The sequence below is a fragment of the Xiphophorus hellerii genome, chromosome 4, assembly GCF_003331165.1.
Source record: "Xiphophorus hellerii strain 12219 chromosome 4, Xiphophorus_hellerii-4.1, whole genome shotgun sequence".
Taxonomy (NCBI): Eukaryota; Metazoa; Chordata; class Actinopteri; order Cyprinodontiformes; family Poeciliidae; genus Xiphophorus; species Xiphophorus hellerii.
The window spans coordinates 11,844,510-11,861,771 of NC_045675.1; the positions used below are offsets into that span (position 1 = coordinate 11,844,510).

The 17,262-nt window shown below is 37.1% G+C and overlaps 1 protein-coding gene across 1 annotated transcript in view; it reads left to right on the top strand.

The window, feature by feature from the left end:
- The window catches only part of LOC116718479 (frizzled-3-like), a 33,862-nt gene that overhangs the window by 3,973 nt on the left and 12,627 nt on the right, over positions 1-17,262 (top strand).

The window sequence follows — 17,262 nt, forward strand, 5'->3', positions numbered from 1 at the left end:
TTTGTAGTTCATTTGATTGTGTAATTTTTTAAATATTAAATCATTGTTTTAATCAGCAGTTGACTACCAAATACTTTTTAGTATATTGAGTTAAAATATGCTAAAGTACTTCTACTCTTGAGTACAACTTTTTTGTGTACTTTACCCACCTCTGTTTATTACTCTCAGGAATATTCTTTTTAAGGCAATTTTCATGTTAATTTTTATAAAAGCGTGCGGTACAACTACAACACAGGGTTATGCTAATATCCTATATTCTTTATCATCAGTGGCATGGGTTGCTCAGAAACAAAGTTCCTTCTTGCTTTCTGCAAATGTTCCCTCAGAGCCTTTAATCTGTGAGCTGCAGGAGACACAAAGCTGCAGGCATGAAAATTGAGGATTTAAGCGAAGCAGGGAACGGGCTCTGCTTCATCTCTTCCTCATGTTGCAGATTCATCTTCTTACATGTTGCTTCTTCTTGGACACAGATGGATGTGTATGTACTCATCCAGTCATTCCTGACCTTTTAGTTTTCTATATGAGCTCTAGCTGACAGACAGAAGGTGCAATCTGATCAGCAGAACAGGGAAAATATTCTCCAATGAGGTTTGTGTGTGTGGTTTAAAGCTTTTAAGAAATTCCTTGGTGTGTGGACACTTGTTTGTAGCAACTGAGGGGAAATAGGGCTGTGTTACACACAGACACACACACACTATGCATCATTATCATGTTACCCCTCTTTCCTACTCCATTGTTAGTCCCTGGAGAGTGTGAAAGGACACAGAACAAGGTGTTGTTCAGTAACTGCGCTGTAATTACTTGTTTTTGTCCAGATCACTATGCAAAACATGGGTATTTTCTGAGGTGTTAATTTTACTGACATTATTTCCTCACTACATTATACCCTTGAATAGGGAATTAAGTTCGAATTTCAAACACGCAGCGCTTCTGTTATTTTCTTTTTGCACAAAGCTACACTATAATCTAACCAGCAGAGGTACGGCCTTGTTTTGGCGACTGAATTTAAACATCCCAAATATCTCCAGCAGCCCGTTCAAATAAATCTGCTTCCAGCTGTTCGTAGTTGGTGTATTAAATTACTCTTGCTGAAAAGCAGATGAATTTGAACAAGGCATGTGTTGGCTGGCTGAGCTGCATGTTTAATCCTGAGGGATTTTTGTTGTTTTTATGCTTAGTAAGCACTTTCTCATGTCAAAATGGATGATCGAAATTTTGTAATTTCATGACTGAACAAGTTTTCTGTGATTTCCTTTTTTCCAAATCAAAATATTCTGTGTTGCTAAGGATCTGCAGCAGGATGATTACTTCCTTTGTAGAACTACTGACTGTAGTTCATTACGGTCAGAGCTGCAGCTACAGTCATGGCCTTTAATCAGCAAATGAACGACCGTGCAATTGTTCAGTCACGTCAGTTCCCCAATGTCTTGTCAAAACACGCTACCTCAGAGACTCCAAGAACCATCTGGTGCTGAACTTGATTTGACCCAGATGAAGCTGGAGCCAGGTAACCAACACCCACAGTCGCTTCAGTCATTTCTGAAGATGGCTGAGAAGCAACATGAGCCCTGTTATTTTTCCCTGCTCTGCTCTGCAGTGACCAGGCAGTGCTGCCCCGGTGGAAACCCTGGAGGAAATTTAATAATGCCTCAGTGGAAAACACGGACTGCATAATGCCAGCTTGTGTGTGTGTTTCTGTGGAAGGAAATGTCTAATTTCTCCTCCTCGATCAGTGAGTTTAATTATTTTTCTTTCCAGATTCTTACTGCAATCTATTTAGTTTAGATTTTTACAAGTATTGTTTGTCCTGATCACTCCTATAGTTGAGATGTTTTAAAACAGCCTAAATTGGATATTACAAATCTTTTTGACCTAATTTAAAATGGACAACACGTTAAATTAGTTTATATTTCCCTGGACTGGTTAGGAAAGCACTCAAGTACACAATTTAAAAAATAATTTAATCTGATCTTAGGGAACAAATGACAGAATTACTGGCTGGAAGCATGACTTAAAAAAATATCTAGACAATTTTCAGTTCATAGTTTCTTCATAAACATGCAACCACTAACCCCACATTGTGAATTATGTTATTAATGTAATTGGTTCTTCAAAGAGGCTGGACGCTGTCTAATTTCAGAACATGCAGCTGGGATTGTTGGAACAAAGGGAAAGTATAACTTTTATAAATATAAGCTGTTTGGAATCTGTAAATTTTATGATAAAATGTTGTTTACACCCTCAAGTGAAATATATCATCAAAATTCAGAATATTTTATCTATGATTGTTTTGTTTACTTACCCAAATCTCTATGGGATTATGTTGTATTAACGTATTTTAGTGACATATTTTGGTTGTTGGGGAAATTTCTAAGAAAAATTTAAGTTGTACAAAACTTGAGATATCTATCCTGTTTGCCATTATGTTTGGTCATTTGTTCAAAATCCAGAATTGTTTTTTTGTTTTTTGTTTTTTTTTTTACATTTTAACTCGCACTAGAGATTCTGCCTTTTCATGTTTTAATATCTGTTATAGTTAAGATAACTCAGGTTCCCAAGTGGAGTTGGATTTATCCAGTGTAGTGGTTAAGGCTCCAGAAACGTCGTCGTTCCTGTAGGTTTAATTGCTTATCCAGGGTTAAAAAGTGGACACTGCTACTTCCTCTGTGTGTTTGTGACTGGGCCGGGTTACGCTCCCAGCTGTCATCGCTCACTAGTGCAAACTAGCTGCTAATCTCTCTCTCAGCTCCACAATGACGACATTGATTCCCACACCAGCGGCCACCCCATCTGCTACAATAGTCAATTAAACCTGAGCAGAGAGGCTGAAATAAGGGGGGAGGTGAAGTTGTACAACTAAGACATATTTTTAAGGGAGGTTTTGTTTGTTTGTACACCTATTTACGTCCCCATGTAGTAAAATACGAATATAATCTTTCCTGCCCATCTGCCTCAGCATGTCATGGTTCCCAGAGGATTAGTTGTTGTGACATTACCTAAGCACTTTGCATGTAGAAAATGCAGATTTAGACGTATGACACAGTGAATGTTCATCAGCAGCAGAACCAAGTTTACCACAGACAGATGGGTCTGCAAACCTACAAACCTACGTGGCATCATGAGGTGATGGTTAGGTAGATTTTCTCCAGGTTTTGTTTGGCAGATTTTTGTCAATTTAAAGTAAATGTTTGACAATAAATAACATTTCTGATTTCAACAAATTGGTGAAGATTCACATTTTGAGAGCAAGAGACAACAGAAGAGTTTTACATTGATGGACAACACAGGTGCTTAAATAGGAAACACTGTAAAAATGGTTCTTTTTCAAATATATTAATTTGACAGCCTAAAGTATTAATGTGATAGTTTAACAGTTAACTTGTTGTAATTGTAGGCATGCTTTTACTTCAAATAATTGTTCTTAGTATTATTTTGGTAGTGGAAGTGCATCGGCTAACTTCACAACACTGACTGGTTGCTCTGACGATGTTTGTACTGCTATAACCACACTGCTTTATTCTGTGGTAATCTCCAAACATTCAAGAATATCTGTGACTCTTAATATAAAGTTAGTATAAATGTATTTCTTTACACTCCAGTTTCAACAGAAATGCTTTAGGATTAGTTTACATGTTCATCTAAGGCACCGTGATGAAAGACAAGCGATCCGCTGTCCTGACATCAGAAACTCTTCCTCCAGGCTCTGCAGGGAATAACTGGCCAGTAATTAACTTTGTAGATCATAACGGGGCTTAAACCAGGAGAGTCCAAACATTTTGTCGTGTGGACCAAAATTCTAGAACCAAAAATAGTTGCGGGCCAAAAGCACCAACCTAAAATCAAGCCAATAAAGTAGCTGGATATTTATTGTAAATTTTTACAACGGTGTATCAGGGCCTCTGTAGATAGGAAAAAAAGGACAAAATTTCTCCCAAAAACTCACATTTTGTGATTTCTTTTGAAATTGTCTAAATAAATTTCCAAAGGAAAATTTGAAATTCAGAAATGTTCAAGTTTTTTGTAGAAAAACTTGAACATTGAAAAACTTGGAAAAACTTTTCTAGCACAATTTATATTTTTATTATTTTATTTTAAGTGAAGTCTTTTTCATGAATATCAAATTCAGGGCAAAATTATCTTAAATCTGTTTTAGCAAATAAAATCTACGAGTTTCTGCTGCTGTTTTTGTAGGATCCATGTAATTTTTTTGTCTTAATGAGAAATGTGAATATAAAGTATAAGAGCTCTCTAGTGTGGCATTTATAATGTAGGGAGCTTTTGGTCAGTCTAATTAAAACAGATTTTGTATGTTTTTTGAGAAGGAAGCACTGTTGCAGCAGGGTGGTCCATGCTGACAATAAAATCTCATCAAGCTGTCTGGAGTCTTACCTGGTGGAGGACGATGCAAAGCCCACCGACAAACAGCTTAGACAACCATTAAGAGCACAATGGGCACATGGTGTGTAAGGCAAATAATCAGCCTGTCACTCGCAAATAAATGAGATTTCAGGGTGAAACAAATTGTAAAGACCTTTTTAATGAAGTGCAAACCCCTCAAGGATTTGTAAAACCCAACAACAATGCAACTGACAGGGACCTTAATTAACGCAACAAAATAAAATAAAAAGGTCTGGTCTGGTGTCAGTTCTAGATGCTAACCCAGCTAACTCAGCTGCCACGTCTTGTCATTTTATGACGTGTTTCTCTGAGCTCTGAACATTAATGCACTCTGACCACACCCTCATCACAAAACCAATCAGTCCCAAAATTCAACAGGCAAATAAGAGTTGGGGCAGCGGGGAAAAATGACAAGTAAAAAGAAATATAAACGGGCAAATGCAGTCAGGAAAAGCTGTTGAGCTCCTGCTGTTTCTGAACATTTGGAAGTTGTTCTGCATCTATAAAAAAAACAATTTGTCAACCTTGCCAAATCTTTAAAAGTCACAACTCTGACACAGAAGTTTTGAATTATATATAACTTTATTCTAAATGCTAAAATTGTTGCTTACCCACTTCTTTGAACATGTAAATATACTTTACTACTATTTTTGTTTTGTTTGCTTTTGTTGTATACAACTTTGTTTATTCATTTATTACACCAAGTTCAAAAAAGTCAAACCAAACCAAACAGAGTTATTTAATAATGTAATTAATTGACCATAGCAGTGCCGCCCTCAAAGGGGCCATAAGGGGGCCATGAACCCCTCTTGAAAACCACTGACTGCCTCGAAGAATCATATTGACGTCATAGACAGGCAAACAGAGTCACCGTCTTCAATGAAGATTTAAATGTAAGACACTATGCATAAATAAATACAAAATAAATTTTAAATATAACTTTTAAACATTTTTAGCTATGGCCCCCTAACTTTTTACTGGCCGGATTTGGATACCCTTATTTAAACTATCTGTGGTCCCACTGGGCCATAAGGAGTTTGTATTTTCGTGTGTTAACGCTCTCGTATCAGACACTGAAACTTTGTTTTGGCATCTCTGACATGAACTCGGTGTGACTCTAGCCGTCTTAGGAGGTTTTGCGATCTTGGCTGTGTTAAATCTTTAGTACACAATTTTCTTAGATTGAAAAGCAGCAAAACTTTTTTAAAAAAGCAAATAGTTGTTAATTAGTTGCAGAGGCAGAAGGAATAATAATCTGTTGGTTACAAAAGGAGGTAAAGAATGAGAGGGGGTTCAGAAAGGGAATGTCGGGAAGGGAAATGCTGACGGACTGACAGGTTGGGTAAAGTCTGTGGACTCTGCTGTCTTTGCTGTTTGGGTTTCTCTCATCAAGGGGTCCTGTCTTTCAAAATAAGACTGGTTTGTTCATGAAAGGCCGCCCTGGGCTTTGCAGATCCTTTAAACCAAAACGTGTGTATGTGTGTGCCAAACTTGGAGAGTTTTCCGCTTGTTGTGTTTAATTTTATTGTTTGTGTGTATGTGAATACCAAAGTGTGTGTGTGGGGGGGGGGGATTCCTGTGTTTGGTTTATTTTGTGTGTGTGTTTCACTCACACGGAGAAATGCTGCTTTTTTTTTCTTTTTCTTTTTTTGCATCTGAAGAGCCTCATTACCCTATTCACTCTGCAGACAGACAGATCCTCATTCAGTTTAAAAGTTCCTGTTTATTTCAGCTGAACTCTTGATTATCCTGCTTATTCTGACAGTCTATTGAAGCTGCCAGCCCAAATGAAGCAATCATTTATTTATGAACAGAACAAAGGCACTGCCTGGTGCTGCTTTTTGGCAGACTGCTCCCATCCACATAGCTGCCACTGCCTCGTATCCAACCCCACAATGCCTCAGTGAGATCTGAAGAAAGCTGCTGCTGCAAAGCATGAGGTCAATTATTAGTTTTGTTAGTTTTCACCTTAAACAGTGTTGGTGTGTTTAATGCCAACACCAGTTCATTTCAATGTACGTGTACAACGCTGTTTAATAACGACGCTCATGTGAAGTCACTTGATATGCAGGATATTGACAGTTCAATCCTGTAAAAAGATTCAGTTAATTACAAATATTCCTTTTCGATCATCATAAAACTATGCCGTTAAGTTCAGTCTATTATGTCAGTTTGTGAGCGTCAGTGGACATCCAGTTGTATTAAGTTAACAACTTTGCAGCAGTCACTCGTTCTGAGCGTGCGTGTAGCGACAGTGGAGACGAGAAATCCCCTCCAGCTGAACCTGGTTCAGAGTGAGCAGCCATCTGCTGCTGCCAACTGTGGGTTTGACAAGACAGAGCATAAAAAAACACAAAATCACTGCTGGTCCAAGAGAATTTAGGAAAAATGCTAAGTGTTAATAGCTCCTTTTAGTGGCTACATATGAGAAGGAAACGGCTAAACTGATGAGCTCTGAGCCAGTACTAAAATCTGTAGGAAATGAGGGGAAGCAAAGGAAAACGATTCAGTAAATGTCCCACCTGCAAACGTTAGAACTCACAACTCAAACCTTACTAACAGCTGTTGCTTCATTACACAAGTTTTACACAGTTTCATTGTTCAACACATTTTTTTCAAATGTTTGTAATGTGCAGACATTCAACAAAATATAGAAATATGTTTGTGAAAAGGCTCCATCTACTCAATAAAGGGCATCAGTGTCTTGTTAATTTTGGACCTTAAGGGCGCACCTGAACCTTTTTTCTTTAGGGTGGAATAATTTTACATAAAACTTGAATATTCATTGGACGCCAACATTTTAATTTGTGATTTTTTTCCTCTAATCCACACCCAGTTAAGAATTGTACATTCTGACTCGAATGTAGGGCAGGATGATACGGTATCAGTATGATGGTTTCAGATCAGTCGATTGATAATCGTTTGATTTGGGGGTTTTTTGTTTGTTTGTTTGTTTTAAGCATCATAAATGCTGCCAATCTGGTGACAGGATTTCTCTAGTTTATTGTGCTCATTTTCTCCCCTCACGCCCTTGTTTTTTATTTTATTTTTATCTTTAAGCAGTTCTGAGGCACGACGGCTAAACCTTAAACTACTGCTTTGGCAGCTACTTCACAGGTTGTTGCTAGGTAACCAAAGAATGAGTGAGTTGTTGCTAGGTAACCAAAGCGTGAGGGAGTTAGTTGATTTCACCACATTAGCTTAGCTGGCCGTGAGAATGGCTACACGCTTTTCTCTGCCTACAATTCCCAGAGTGCTTTGTGGTTCTGGATCAGGGTTCAGTGAAATTATTGAATTTTCAGTCAGACGTATTAAATATTGGTCAGGTCTTGATCGCGATATATACTACTGAATTATTGTCCAGTCTTGCTCAAATGTATCCTTACATCATCACTAATATTGAGTTAGAGGAGTTTCAATTGTATCATTGAAATGCTAACATATCTCATACTGTGAGTGTATAAACTTTCCACCATCACTTTTTGTTTTTAATTTTAGGCACTGTCCTTTGGTATTTAACAGAGATATGACCCACAAATATAGGTTACTCATGTCTTATGGTCTTAATCTGAACCCATGACCTGCACCATGAGGCGTGTGTATAAATGTGGCTGGTTAGAGATGTATAAACCTTTGTGCTAATCCCAACTAGCACTAACATATACACGCAGACGTACACACACTCAATGGTCATTGATCCTCTTGTCACGCAAAGCCACTCAACACAATGTAGCTCTAACATTTTCAGCATTCTGCAGAGCGTGGGCTTTAAAAGCTCTAATTGTGCACTTCTCAAGCTACATGGCACTCAATTCCCCAAAAATGCTTTTAGGGTTTCAAATGCAGACGGGTTATCAAATCAGCTCCAACAGAGAGTAGCTGAACATTATTCCAATGGTTTTTAGTTTGCAGAGAGAGGAAAAAATGACATGCAAGTTAACTAAATATCTGTAGTTATGTTAAATACAGTTTTTATTTAAAACGGGGAGAACCTCTGAAATAAAAAGTTGTTTATTCAAACTTTTTTTTTCTTTCTGAAAATGCTTCTTTGCAGTAAATCTTATACCACCGACAAGCCGCTGTGTTTCCCTTTAAGTGTTTCCAAATTGGTTAATGCAACACATTTGAATTTTGAGCAGCAGAGTTGAGGATGTGGGTTGCACCTATGAAAAACTTGCAAAATCTACTGGAGACGTATTTAATCCACTGAGATGAGATTCTGCTACCAGTGACGATTCCACAGGGATTAAATTTTATCCTCCAAAATGTGATCACTCACCCCGCAGACTGGAGTTGATCAGGAATTACCCCTAAAGTTTAAGTTTATCATTGAACACTTTTGGTATTAGGTAGGGTTGTTGTAGATGTCAGAGTAATTGATATAACCACACTGACTGAGTTTACTAACTAGTGTTTTTTTCTGGATTCTTGATCTGATGAAGCTAGATGTTGGTTCTCCATGTTTGATTCTATGAAGTCGATGGTCCTAAATATCAATCTGAGGGAATGAGTAGTTTCTCTAGATGAGTTTCTCTGGATTCTAAGCTTGTTCTAATTCCTGCTCTGGATTGAGTGAAGGTCTTTGGATCTTTTTGTTCTAACTAAAAGGTTTGGTTCCTGCTCTGGGTTGAGTGAAGTTCTCTGGATCTTTTTGTTCTAAAAGGTTTGGTTCCTGCTCTGGGTTGAGTGAAGTTCTCTGGATCTTTTTGTTCTAAAAGGTTTGGTTCCTGCTCTGGGTTGAGTGAAGTTCTCTGGATCTTTTTGTTCTAAAAGGTTTGGTTCCTGCTCTGGGTTGAGTGAAGTTCTCTGGATCTTTTTGTTCTAAAAGGTTTGGTTCCTGCTCTGGGTTGAGTGAAGTTCTCTGGATCTTTTTGTTCTAAAAGGTTTGGTTCCTGCTCTGGGTTGAGTGAAGTTCTCTGGATCTTTTTGTTCTAAAAGGTTTGGTTCCTGCTCTGGGTTGAATGAAGTTCTCTGGATCTTTTTGTTCTAAAAGGTTTGGTTCCTGCTCTGGGTTGAGTGAAGTTCTCTGGATCTTTTTGTTCTAACTAAAAGGTTTGGTTCCTGCTCTGGGTTGAGTGAAGTTCTCTGGATCTTTTTGTTCTAACTAAAAGGTTTGGTTCCTGCTCTGGGTTGAGTGAAGTTCTCTGGATCTTTTTGTTCTAACTAAAAGGTTTGGTTCCTGCTCTGGGTTGAGTGAAGTATAAACTAAATGTTCCTGTAGTTTCTCTGGATTCTACAGTAGTGTGTGATCAAGCTGATGACCAGCATTAGGATGAGCTGCTGTGGTTGTGCATTTATCCCTCTCTACTGAAGCTTGTCTCTTTTAATTATTTGATCGTTAACTTGCAAATTTATTTCTTGAAAATTAAGAACAAAATCGTCCTATTGTTTGATCTATTCAATACATCTGTAAAGGTGGAAAGCAGGAGGCTTGTTGTGTAAGTTGTGTGTGATCTGAGTCGAGCCTGTTGTTGCGCACTCTGCTCTAAGTCTTTATCACTCCTGTTTGACCTTCCTGTCCCACGCTCATCCAATTCTTTTCTTCCCACTTTCACACTTTCTGTGTCGTCTCATGTGCGAGCTCGTTGTCTGTACTTCTTGAGATTATTCGCCCATTAAAGAAGCCCTGCTACAATGCGCGTGAGTGAATGTGGTTTGTCTGTTATCCTGAATAAGGCTTGGCCATGAGCGAGTCTTCACATCACCTGTTGCCATGGTAGTTAAATAGGCAGAGAAAGATGGAGAGGAATGGAGGAAGGGAGGGAGACCGGCAGGCATGGGTGGGAGAGGAAAATTGGATGATGTGTGGCATGTTCTGGAATAAACCCGCAGAGAACGGACTGCATTTACAAGCTAAAGAGGGTTTTCTGGAAACCAAGTTATTTAGCTGCTAAAGTTATATTTGCCTGTTGATATCAGGCACGAATACTCCAGAACAAATCGCTCTGTTCTTGTCTCGCAAAGGCAGAGCAAGGAGCTGATCAAAGATCCAATTTAATTGAGGCTCCATCACAGTGTATCAGATTAGCCTCTTCTTAGCGTGGATAACAACATCAAGACATCCGACACCTGATTGGGTTAGCACTATGCTCTTCTAACATCTTCCTCCCATAATTCACTCAGCCGGCCATTTTGTCTAACAGAGGTCTTGTTCTAAGAGAGATTTTTTTTTTAATTATTAGATTTTTACATTATTTTATCATAAAAAGTCATTAGCATACAAGGTCAGACATTAGTCTGTGCTGAAGCTGCTTTAGAAGCCACAATGTTTCTGCATTTGGCAGATACTCTCCAAATATAACATTAAATATTGTTAGTAGATTTAAATGTATTCGTTAATGTATTCATATTGATTTAAACGTGCCAATAATTAATGATTTTAGATGTGAAATTACTAATGTTGCTTAAATATTAAAACTGTATATATTTATTTGATCCTGCTCTTCAAATGGACTCTTAACATTTTGGTTGGTTAACTTGCAGAACTTCATAACAAATATATTAGAGCAGATTTAGTACCGCCCGCCAACAGATACAATTTTTATGGATATTCAAAAATATTTTTGTAATTTTTTAAAAATTTTATTTACTCTGATTAATTTCTTTATTTTAGAATTGAATTAAAAATAGTAATTGGCTGGACAAATTTTTATTTAATCTTTTTGTTTCATGTTTGAGTAGTTTTAGGAAATTTTATAAATGTTTATCAACAACATTTCAGACTTTCACCAAAAGTTTGAAATGGTGAAAGCGCATAAAATTTTATTGATTTGCCTCATTGCTACAAGCTATTTCAACAATTACTGTGTTTTTGCTCTAATCTTGGAGAGAAAGATTCAAAATCTTGGAACGAATCTCAAATATGCGTCATAATTTACAGATGTAACCAGGTCTAAAAATTATTGTTCTGTTGGGAGCAGACTCTAAATAACTAGCATTTATTTTCAACGTAGCTGAAATGGCTTCAGTTTGACTTGAAAATAATTTGACCTTTAAATAACACTGATAATGTTTTTATGATGGCTTCATAGTTTCTGACCCATATAAAATGACAGATTAAGCAAAGTGAGGAGAGTTGATGAAAGCTGTTGCTGGAAGGAGAAAAAAGGAGACAGTGAAGGTGGACAAACGCTTGTCAGTGATTGTAAGGAGTAAATGGGTAGCAAAGAAAAAGAAAGAGCTGAATACTGGAGAAAGAAGATGGGAGGAGAGGAGGAGGGGAAGTGAGCGTGAAGGGGAATGCCATTAGCGGCTTTGTTCGGTTCTCCCGACTGAATGTTAGATAGACATGGATAAACTCTCACCCTCTTACAAACAAACGCTCGTAAGGGGGTGAGAGTGACGAATGGCTCCTTTTTTTTAACTGTCCACTCAGAGATTATTGAGAGAGCATCAGAATTTGTGCATTTCACCACAAACATTTCTGTCTGTCTGAGCTGAATTTCCCCGTGGGCAAATTTTGCCATGTGTGCATTTTGAAATGAGCGACTGGAAATGTTGCTGGAGTTAAAAATGGAGAGAACTGTGTGTAATACAAATATTAGTGCTGTCGATCGATTAAAATTTTTTTATCAGATTAATTAATCGATATGATTAACTTTGTGAGCTTGAAATGGAAAAAAAAATGCAAATGTTCAAAAAAATGTTTAGGAAAATGTTTTATTGTCTGAAACCAAACATCTCAGTTTTCCAGATTTTTATATTCAGAAAGGTTTAAAATAAGTCTTTTTTTATTTTTCAAATGTAATTTATAAATGTTAACTATAATTACCATTCTCATATGAATTATAGTTAATTCATATGAGCATTAACTCATAATTCTCATATGAATTATGAGTTATATAATTCATTCATATATGTACCCAGGAAGTATATGTACCTTCCTGGGTTTTTATCCAAAATCCATCTCTGTTTAGTTTTTTTTAAGCGAAATTTGTCTGACTTCCCTCGCTCATCTTTCCACTTACATTTGCTGCATTGTTGAACGCAGTACAAGACCGTTAAACGCACTGCCTTGAACAAAGTAACTCTCTTCAGGAGAGGCTTTGATGTCAAAATAGGTTATAAGATTAATCTGCATAATGTAATATTAATGCGTTAAACTTCTTGGATTAAATGCATTAATGTGTTCATGTCAACGGCCCTAGAATATATATATTCAAAATTGGACGTGTGTGGTGCAAGTCGAGGGATGAAGTCATCATATGTCTGTTATATAACAGTGAGCTGTAACAATACTCTTTACTAGCACTGCAGAGAGGGAAGGGGAACCTGAGCTGGCTGTAATGCATTGCAGCAGGATGCTGTTAATAGTTTGAGTGGGGAAGTGAGACGGAGAAGCAAATAGAAGTATTATTGCTTCTGCTGCAGGAGAGAGTAAATGAAATGGAAGAAGCTGATACGGTTTGACAACATTTGTACTGCAGGCTCTGAACCGCTGATTTGAGAGGGAGGGACACAGAGATGGCACGAGAAGAAAGAGTATGAAAATTATGTTTCCAGATGGACTTGGGCAAGATTTATGAAGAAAATACCACATTTATCTTCTCTAAAATTAGAAATAGGTGATATAATACAAGGTTTCCCTCAGAAAACTTGCTAAGCCTGGTGGTTGGGGCGCTCGGCAGTCATTCATCCAGGGGCCCGCTGTGTTTTTGAGATAAAAAATGTCTAAAGTTGAGAGAAAATTTTTAAATATCACTTGATAATTATGTGTTATTGGAAGATGAATATCTGAACACCGACTATAAAATCTTAAAAAATGCAAACATTTCAAAAATCTTAAATAAAAAAACAATGCTAAGCCTGGTACAAGTAAAGCCTGGTGGCCCGCCAGGCTTATCATACGCTGGGGGGAACCCTGTAATCCAGGCCACATTTTGGCCACATCTTCATTCTTTATAATTTCAGATTTTTGGTAATCATTGTATGCCAAGTCTGAGAACTTCGTTCTTATCTCAAGAAATGAATCGTTCAGTATCACTACTTCAGGAAATCCAGCAACAGTTTGACAGCCAGGCTCCAGAGTTGTGTGGGACAACTCTGATTAAAATGGGTGGATTGTTGCCAGTTCAAGACCTGCTTCTTTCCCAGCTGGAACACAAAAGCCTGTCACCTTGATGTGACCACAGCACAAAGCTCGTCACTGTTCTAGGAAGTGAGAGGCTCTCGCGCCAAGCAGTCCTTCAAATCCATTTGACTCTCTAATCCAGCGAGAAAACGCCTACTCCTTTTATTTCCCCAGTTCCTCCCCACTTTCTGACTTTCCTTCTGCTCCTCCTGCATTTACCAAACATGAACCCACCTTCAGAAACCCATCCCCACCAATTAACACAAAAATACAGCCACAGGCTAAGCAAAACTCTTAGACATTATATAATTTGGCTGCCACTAATTGCTTTTTTAGATGTAAGTCACAAATTTTTCTCTGATAAAGTTATTTACAGTACACCACAACATAAAATGTAAACCAAGATTTGCATCTTAAAGCATCAAATGTATGCATAACGTCTTCATTTAAAGGTCCTTGTTACTCATTTATTGGTGAAGAAAAAAAAAACCCTAAATGTTCAGAATGTCAAATATGATGAGCTAGAAGAAAACAAAAACAGGACTCTTATGTCATCTACAAAAAAGTAATCAGTTTCTGTCCCTTATTTAAAATGTGAATATAGAGGCTGTAACATTTCCATCTACCTTACAGTTGACTGTTGAGTCTTAATATAATGGAAATTTTAAGCTAGTCTGGTTTAAATGTAATCATTTTACTGTATAAATATCATTTTTAGTTTAAAATTGTTTAATTTAAGCAATATATTTTTCATTACAAAAATTTAACAAGCATTTAAATATTTCCATGAAACGTTTCAGCTTAAGAAAAAACCCTCATTGTTCACTGAGTTTGTGCTGCTGTGGTTTGCAACAGAAACCAGAAATTTGCATTTATCCAAATTCCTGGTTGTCACCAAACTTTGACCTCTTCCATACTTTAGAAAACTAGTGTAATAAAAAAAAAACATTGTGTACCCAAGTCTGCATCCTGCACACTTACAGCATCACATGTGAGTGACAACATCTGTGTAAACTAGTCTTAACAGCAAAAAAAAGATTTTAAATACAATTAAACTAAACATGCAGAATTACAGTTTTCAACACAGCTGTATAATTTTCAGAGATTCAAGCTAGTCAGAAACCGAGCATAAGAACTGCATTGTTGTTTTCTCTCTTTACATTTTGCTACATTTGATTTAATGTCACCAGATCCAGATAATTAAAGTCCTCTGTAGGGGAAGAAAACACCCATCTTGTTTATTCTCATGATGTTTCAGTCTGGTGCTTAAACTTATTCAAACTCTCTTGTTAAAAATATTCAGTCAGTTTGTGCCTCCAACATTTCAGCTGTACCTGGTATCGTTTGCCTAAAGTATAACTGCTTACATTGTGCATTTGTTAATCACATGGCTCATTCCTTTCCTTTTTTTGTTTATTTTTTTACTTTTAGCTTTTCTCCTTGGTTTGCTCTCCCTCCCCTGTGGAGAGAAGGAGCAAAGAAAAAGAAACTTAATCCTCCTTTTGAGGCAGCGGTGGACCCGTTGAGCGTTTTCTCTTTTTCCAGCATTTTCTCTGAAAGTTTTTAGGTTATTTTTGACTTATGTGAGTGCTCAGTTTCCTTCAGATGTAGCTCGTTTTTCTTTAACATCCTTATAATTATCATTTTAACATGTTTGTGATTTGTCTTTGGATTGTTAAATACAGCTGGAAGTGCTTCTTCTTGCACTGAAATGAGCACAAATGACATCTAAAACTGTATTCTTTGTTTCTCACTAATGTTTTGCTAAGTTGCTAAAGTGAAAACCATCTTTGTCTACTCTAGAGAATATTATTATAATTTGCAGAAAGAAATCTGTCGACAGTGACGTGGAAAAGTGTTAATATCTGCTTACGTTTTTCACATTTCTCTTGTTATAACCTCAACTTTTCAATGTATTTTATTTGAATTTTAAGAAGTGTGTAATTCTATAGCAGAAAAAGGGTTTTCAAATATGAACAAATGCAAATAAAAAGTCTAAGCAAGTGTGCAATTGAATCCAACATTTTACTTTTCTAATATGCACTCAGTCTTCAAACTAACTACACTGTCTGTAGCATTGTTTTATCTGCAGCACACAGATCAGCATGAGCACTGACTGAAAATGCATCATTTTCCATTTGAGGTGCAGTTTGTGCTTTTTGCATGCTGACACTAGAGCTGCCAGGTCTCCAATCCCTGAGGCGCATTAATGAGAACCAACATGACATTTAAGAAGGTTGCTTTTGCTTCTGTTTTTTAAAATCTGTGTGGATTCAGAGCTCGTCCGTACAGAAATTTAAAAAAGCTAAGGTTTTAGATTTTATCAACATGGACAAAGTTTACAGCTTTCTCAGAAATTGGTTATTTTAGTGTAACAAGTGATGATGTCATCTCCGAGGCTTCTGTCATGTTTAGTTGATTTTAATCTGAGACAGAAAAACACAAATAACAGACATGACTGCAGAGCTGTGACTTGTCGGGATAATTATATTTTAAGTGATATTTTCATAAATCCAGAAACATCCACTAGTGTATATTTCCTATCCAACATGCAACTGTCTGTCTGCCTCATTTATTTTATATTTCCCGTTTGCTTACTCTTCTGTTTTCTTTTTGTGTTTTCCGACTGTTTTGTGTTGTGAGGTTGAGGTTGTGTTCAGGGCTTGAATTATCAGCAGAGTTCTTAAATTACATTTTCCAGTCATTGAAAGAGTCATGGGCTTTTCCACCCTGTTTGTAGATTTATCAATCATATTTTAAAAATTATCCAGGTATTTTATCCTAATATTGATCACAGACCTCAATCACTTTGAATAATAATCAGAGGTAGTGCCTAAAATTATATTGGGTTCTTTTGGAGAGTCTTAAATAATCAATCTTATCCTATATATTTCTAATATGAACCACTGTATTTCCCTGAGTTAGATTTTTAATAATGAAAATATATTCCATCCAGCCAATTAAGTAAAATCCAAATTATATTTTTATTTAATTGCAATAATTATTCTCATTAAATGAAAACTGTTTTATTGTTCAAGATCCCTGTTTGGTTGACATAACAGCAAACATTAATGAAACAGTTGTGCGTGCAACCTCCTATTGTCTCTCTGTTGTGGTCCAAATTGCTTCCATTTGCAATATGCACAGGTGCTAACTCTGACAGTTTGTTAAAAATGTATTATAACTGAAGAAAAATTTAAGACGGGGACGATAGTAAGGTAAATTTAAGAAAGTAAAAAATGCTAACGTGAGTTAGAAAACAGCAGATGGAGAGATCCATGTAGGGAAGGTTTTGTACCACGTTTTTCTCTTCTAGCGTATGACATGTTGTCCTCACCCCCATCTTATTCTAGCATATTTTTCAGTGTTTAAGTGGGAGCCTGCTTTCACCCTCAGGTCAGGTTTAGGGGTTTTCCTGCTTTCCTTTTCTGCACTTGTCCATCACAACTGACATACATAATGTCAGGCAATTTACTGGAGTTATTCTCCATGTATCGCTGATTGGCAACCCCGTCCCCCCCCCCGGCACAGTAAGGCCACTTTGTATCAATATTCTCTTTGTTGTGAGAGATGGGGGGCAATTGCCCTGAATGTCGGAATAATTGCACACAGCTAGCGGCACACATGCAATTTCTTTTCCAGACACGCAAACCTTCATGCACCACACACTGGAAAACACAATAACTGGGACACACACTAAATACATGAAAAATGCACAGAAGACATGGGCAGAATGAGGACACATGAAGTAGATTTGATGTGGAGTTTGACTGAGGTGGCATTAAAAAAAAAAA